The 6,583-nt window shown below is 59.0% G+C and overlaps 1 protein-coding gene across 1 annotated transcript in view; it reads right to left on the reverse strand.

Annotated features, from left to right (window-relative positions):
* The window catches only part of LOC104835798 (coiled-coil domain-containing protein 92), a 26,874-nt gene that overhangs the window by 7,780 nt on the left and 12,511 nt on the right, over positions 1–6,583 (reverse strand). The gene's annotated exons all lie outside the window — the stretch shown is intronic.

Here is a 6,583-nt window from a genome sequence, read left to right on the forward strand (position 1 = left end):
GGGGCCGGGCTGGCGGTTCGGCCCGGCGCCAGGCGGAGGGCAGCGGGATGGCGGCCCCGGGAGGCCCCGGTGAAGGTCACCGGCTGCCGCAGCCGCTCGCTCCCGCCCGGCTGCGTGCGACCTTCCCGGAGGCCGCAAGGTCGCCGGCCGGCCGGGCTGGGCCCGGAGATGGGGGGGGGTGACAGCACCCGGCCCGCCCTGGGGAGCACGGCCATGTGTGCTCCTGCTCCCCCCGGAGCTCCGGGGGGGAGCTGGTAAACGCGGGCAGAAACTCCGAACGGCAGCCTTTTTCCCTAAAGCTGGGGCTCGGGGGCAGGCCGGGTTGCGGGTGGAGGGGGGCAGGGGGGGCTGCCCGCAGCCTCACTGGAGCTGGGACGCGGCCGCACACCCCTCGCCCTGGGACAGACGGACGGAGAGCGTACCCGGCTCCGCGGGTGGATGCGGGGTCCAGCCAGCCCTGCGCGGCCCAGTTCCTCGTAGAGCAGAGGGTAGAATGGTTTGGGTCAGAAGGGACCGTAAAGGTCATCGGGGTCCAAGCCCCCTCCATGGGCAGGGTCACCTTCCAGGCTCGAAGCCCCCTCCAGCCTGGCCTCGAACAACCCCAGGGATGGGGCATCCACAGCCTCTCTGGGCAACCTGCTCCAGTGCCTCCCACCGCCCTCATGGTGAAGCGTTTCTTCCTAATACCTAATCTAAGCTCTTTCAGTCTAAAACGGTTACCCCTCATCTCATCACGACGCTCCCTGATAAAGAGTCCCTCCCCGGCTTTCCTGCAGGCCCCCGTTAAGGACTGGAAGGTCTCCCCAGAGCTGTGGAGGGGCTTGTCGGTCCTGGGGACAGAGGCAGAGATGTTCGTGGTTTGCGGCTGGAGGTGCTGGGGCAGGACAGTACAACCCTCTGCAGATTTCAATCTCTTTATTAAGAAAAAGGCATATTACAACGACTCCTAAAGTACAGCTCCATACTCTAGTCTCTGGGTATTATTAACACATTTTGAAAAGCACTTGGTTAAAAAGCGAAGTCGACATTAATATTGTCCTGGCGAATAATGGTGTCATGTAGTAAAATGAACATTCAAATAAAGCAGAGCAGTGTCAAACCTTTGGCATCTGTCCCACCACAATGGCTCTCCCCAGCACGAGGCACAGGCTTTTATTGTTCTCAGCTGAGCTGCGCAAACTCAGCCAAGGAGAATATTTTTGCTCCAGTGAAACCGCAGCTGCTCTGGGACCAGGGGAGCTGTACCCAGGGGTGCTTCCCTCCCCGTCCCTCTGCCAGAGCCCTCCCTGGGGTCCCAAGCACAGCTCTGGCCAGGCAGAGGTGATGTCCCCACCTGAGGAGGCCTGTTACAGCCCTGGCAAGGACTGGGATGACAGCGACCTTCTGTGTGACCTTGAAGCACCCAGGCGAAGGCGAATACAGATGGTGCTCCTCCCTGCAGACCCAAGGGACTGTGGCTCAGCACCTTACCCACGTCCCCTGGGGGCAAAAGGGTCTGGTTTTTGAGACATACAAAGATTTGAAGGATTCCCATGGCCTGATAGTCTCATTCCTGCTATAATCACAATGACGGGAAAGGGGATCTTTCGGGGAAGCCACAAGATCAGTGAAATCTATTGGAAAGAGGCAGGAGGCATCACCGCATTCCAAGGAGGAGCAGGTGCCACTTGGGTTTGCGTTGGATGCACCTCTCACACGGGCAGCTTCTCAACCCTGTTCCTGCCCGAAGGCGTGAGGGGAGGGAGGGTGCAACGAAGGGATCCGATATGGTGACAGCGACCAAGCGTCACGCTCCACGTCCCCCTGCCCACAGGCGCCGGCCCTTCGCATGGCTGCAGCGGGGAGCTGCGACAGCAGCGTCACCGTCACCGCAGGGCCAGCCCTCGGGCAGAGAGGAGGCAGAGGCGGAAACCTGGCCTTGGGGAGCAAAGGGCAGCTTTAACCAGTGAGGAGACACAGCACTTTTATCTTTGTGCTTTCACAGGCCGTGTCGTCTGGCGGGATCCTCCGTGGCTGCTGTGCTCGGTGATCCCAGGTTTCTCTTGCTCACCCAGCCTAGCACACCGGCATTGCTGATCTTATCCACAGCATGAGGCAACCTAGGGATATAAGGGAGTTTTCTCTCCCCTCCTATCGCGTTCCCCGTAGGACTTGGCAGCCAGGCACCGACAGTGCAAGAGGGTGACAAGAACAGACGTGCACCGAGGCAGCTGTGGCGTCACTACAGCGAGACTGGCTTGTCGGGGCCACTGGGAAGCAAGGGCTGGTGTTCCCGGAGAAGGGCAAGATGCTGCAGCTTCACCGGAGCAGCAGGAGCCAGTTCACGAGGCTGCACGAGGACCCCAAAACGCTCACCTAGGTCCCAAAAATGAAAGTCCATTGGCGTGCTGCTGACGTACCTTCCCGGTGGGGAGAGCTAGCCGGGCAGCGCTGCGGTCCTGCCACTCCTCTGCCTCCTGGGAGCTTATTTTGGGGAACTCGTGCACGAAGATGCACTGTGCAGAGCAGAGCAACCCCTGACCACTGCTGGCTCCAGCTCTCCAGCCACTTCAGGCAGGACATTTCTTGCTGCATCACTACCAGGTTTCCTGGGTATCCAGAACAGACCACCCCTCAGCCCCACCGCAGCGGCTGCCCCTGTGGAACACCCATCAGCTGTGCCCTGTGCTTAACCTTGCTTGCATTAAGGTGGTTTCCAGAAAGCCTTGGGCTCTGCCTCAGGCAAAGCTTCCCCAAGGCAGCAGGATGAGGCCCTGCCGCGGACAGGACGCTGCACAGTGCCGTGCAGCAGCGGGGAAGGTGGTGCAGCCTCCCGAGGGGGTTTTCGGGAGCAGCAGGCTGTGCTATTCAGGCCCTCGCAATGGCACCCTCACAGCAGGGATGGGAGGGACACAGCTGGGAGCACTTAGATTAGCCCCAGCAAACACATTCAGAAAATATGGCTTTTTAATTAACAGGGTCAAGAGGGAGAACTTCCCAACCGGTCTGCCCAGGGTGAAAATAAGTCCAGGGGAGCATGCACCGAGTCAGCGGCACCGGCACGGGCACAGCAGCAGCAAGTGGAGTGGGCACATCTCCCTCCCTACCCACTGCTCGCCCCGCGCCTGCTGCAAGGCTGCACAATTTGAGACATCGCTTTCTCAGAGAGTGTTAGGAAAAATAATAACAACAAGGAAAAGAGAGATTAGCAAGCCCAACACATCAAATCCATGAGCCCTGCAGAGCTGCAGAACGAAAGCGGGGGTGCAGGGAGAGGTGCCCGGCTGTTAGTCTGTACGCAGAAAGCTCTCAGCACATTGTGGTTTATACACATAAGACATTGTTTAACAACCGAGCGTTATTGCTATGCATCCATTTCCAGTCTAACCATTAAGCTTTACGAGTCAACATTAAACATTGCTTGTTCCATACAAAGCACATAGGTGTCAGCGGTTACACTCCTCCATCTATGCGCGTCAGGTATACGGCGCGGGTCGAAGATGTGTGCAGCCTTTGGACTCCCAAGGAGTCCAGCAGCACTGACTAAATGCACCTACAGATCCCTGTTACACCTTACAGGCTAAGGGCTAACTTCCAGTCCAAGACTGGGGGGTCTGTAAGAGCCCCCCGCCCAGGGAGAGGAGGGCAGGCACTGCCCGGGCTCCCGCTGCTCCCTGGGGCTCGCTGTGGCTAACAGCAGCCTACTCATTAAAAAATAGGAACGCTGTCTTTTTGTTCTTTTTTTTTTTTTTGATCATTTTGATCTCTTTGATCATTTTATAGAAATACAAAGATTAAAATAATTTATCTCAACATCATTTCTATTACAATCATACAGTGTTTTCCCTTCAAAACAAGTGCATGTATGTATATATATATAAGTGTATATATAGTATCTCTAGAGCTTCCCTCCCCCCCCCAAGAAAAGCAGCAGTGACTGAAGCAGGTACAGCACACAGGAGCTGATCCTTCCTGCTCCAAGGCAAGGGTGCCCAGGGAAAAAGCGCAGGGCTCGCCCTGACGACTCATTTCCAAGCACATTACATTGGCATGAAGCAGGGAACTGGGGTGCTCCCTCTCCATCCCTTTGGGAAACAAGCCCCCCTTGCTGTAGGCAGCTCTGCCTGCACGTCCAAGGGCTGCGGGGCTCAGGGCCTGCCCAGCTGCCCGCAAGCACCGGGGAGCACCAGGAGGAAGGAGAAGCAATCAGGGGACTGGAAATGAGATCAACTCCTTGAGCAAGCTGCTAATTAGTGGCAAAGAGGAAAGGATCCTGCAGCTCAGACAGGGTTGCTCCATTTACATACTAGGCACTAAAAATGATGATTGCTAGGAAGGTATTTACACAGAAGAAGGATCATACCTCTCCCTCCCCTTTTCAATCCTCAGGTCAGTCATGAACACCGCGATCTTAACAAGGATTTTATAATAAAAATGCAACATACTCTGTCTATCAGGATTGTCTAGGAAGGAGAGGGGAAAGCAGCTGTGCACACCACAGCTAAAGGAACAGCCAAGCAGCGCAGGGACACGTATTACCCTCTTCCATGTTAAAAGAGACTAGAGACAAATCCTCAGCAGAACCTCTCTGAACCTGAGAGAAACAGCAATTTCCAAAGGCCAAATAGGCACCTCACCTGCGTGACACCACCGGGAACCGGGTGGCCACAATGCTGCACCCCCGGGTGCTGCTTGTGCAACGCAGCACAAACTGCCCCTTTGCTGCCCTGCTCTGCCTCCGTGGGGGTGGGCAACAGCAGGACCCCAAGCACACCCTGCTCACCCCAGAGCTGGGCCATGAGGACAGCCTGCCTTAAAATCACTTTGTAATGGGAAACAGGTGGGAAGCATCCCGCAGCCTTACCAAGAGCCGGACTCAGGGCTTTTCTCCTTTGTCCAGCTGTACCCACGTGCTCATAACCCAGCTGGGTGTTACCAACGCACCCCACGCTGCCTCTGCACCCCCACCTGCCTTGGGAAGGCAGTTTGGGCACGCGATGCTTTGCAGCTTCGCAGTCAGGGCATGCGAGCACCCTGCCCAGGCTCTTTGCAGCCTTCTGCAGGGGCTGATAGTCAGGGAGGGGAGGCGGGAGCTGGTGGGGGCTCTGTGGCCTCGAGGCAGCGGCTCCAGATGCATCAGGGGTTGCAAAAATTTCCTGCTAGAGCCTTGCCTTTGCCCCTAGGAGCTGCACACCTCTGCAGGGCTTCAGCCAAGGCGACGGCTCCCTGGGCCCCTGCCAGGGGGCACCTACCCAGGTGTGGCTTTGCTGGGCTTCTTCCCAAACTCAGGGGTGCGTTACAGACCATGGTAGCAGCTGGGGAGTGGGGACCCCAACCCTCGAGGGTGCCCTGGGGGAGCAGGAAGGGTCTTATGCCCTCCGAAGCCTGACTATTCACATCACAGCCAAAGAAAAGGTACAAAAGCTGCTAATTTCTGTCCTGCTAGTGCCGCTCGTACACTTAGGGGTTTGTTTTTACCAAAGAGCTGGCCTAGGGACTGTTGCTGAGAATCTCGTAAAAGCATTTTAATATAGTATATAAATATTGAACTACAAAAATAGACACCTCTGACTGCATGGGCACGCTGCGGGTGAGCTCGGGCAGGCTAAGCCCGACTGGTCTACAAGGGCGACATTTTTGAAGAGGTTTCAAACTGAACTGGAAGGAAATGGGGTCCGATCGCAGCCCGCGGCTTCCTCCTGCCCGCGCCAGCCGCAGAGACAGCGGGGGTCCCGCGGGAGGCTGCTGCCCATGCAGCCGGGCAGGGCACTGGCTGCGGGCAGGGGCCAGGGCCCCCGCCTGGGCATCGCCAGGCCAGCATGCCTGCGCGGCCGGGCCAGCCAGGGCTGGCAGCCAAACCACTGGGGCGAAACCCACCCCTCGGTATTGCCCGGAGCAGCGCAGGTCCCACTGGTGCCCGAGCAGCGAGACCTTCGCCCTGCCCAGCCGCCGGAGCCCTCCTCTCCTCTCCGGGTTTCTGCTGTTCCACCACATCCAGGGAATGGATGTATAAAGCCGACGGTTTGGTTTGGAGATCGGGCGAGGCTGCCCCGGCGGGGCAAAGGCTGCGTGCTGTACGGAGGCGGTGGGGACGGACTGGAGGGCTGCTCAGTCGTCTGCGACAAAGCTGGACCTGGCTGTGGATGCGACTGAGAACCGAAATGCTGGTGCCGAGACGAGACCCGCCCGGCGCAGGGGAAGCAGGTCGCGGCCCTGCTCCAGCAGCATGCGGAGCGGGGCTGCGGCGGGCGAGGGGCCGCACGGGGCGTCCGGCAGGGCTGGCGCTCGCGGCTCCCATCCAGCCGCCTCGTCCGAGTCCTGCGTGTAAACGTAACGCGGGGGAAATCCGCGTTAAGAGACGGCCGAACTGCTGCGCGGGGGAGCGAGGGTCTGGGACCCGGCTGTCACGGCCGCGCCGTCCCCACGGAGGGGGGATCCCTCCGGCACCCACGGGAGCGACCGTCGCTCGGCTGCCTACGTCCCGGCGGACCTTCCCAGTGACGTCCGGGACCCTCTCGGGCCCATCCCAGCCGCGGTGCCGGCGATGCCCAGGGCCGGAGGCCTGGCTGGGCTCACCCCGCGGCGCGGAGCCGCGTGCCGCACA

This window comes from Haliaeetus leucocephalus, unplaced genomic scaffold (assembly GCF_000737465.1).
Source record: "Haliaeetus leucocephalus isolate CR32 unplaced genomic scaffold, Haliaeetus_leucocephalus-4.0 Scaffold395, whole genome shotgun sequence".
In the NCBI taxonomy this organism is placed as follows: Eukaryota; Metazoa; Chordata; class Aves; order Accipitriformes; family Accipitridae; genus Haliaeetus; species Haliaeetus leucocephalus.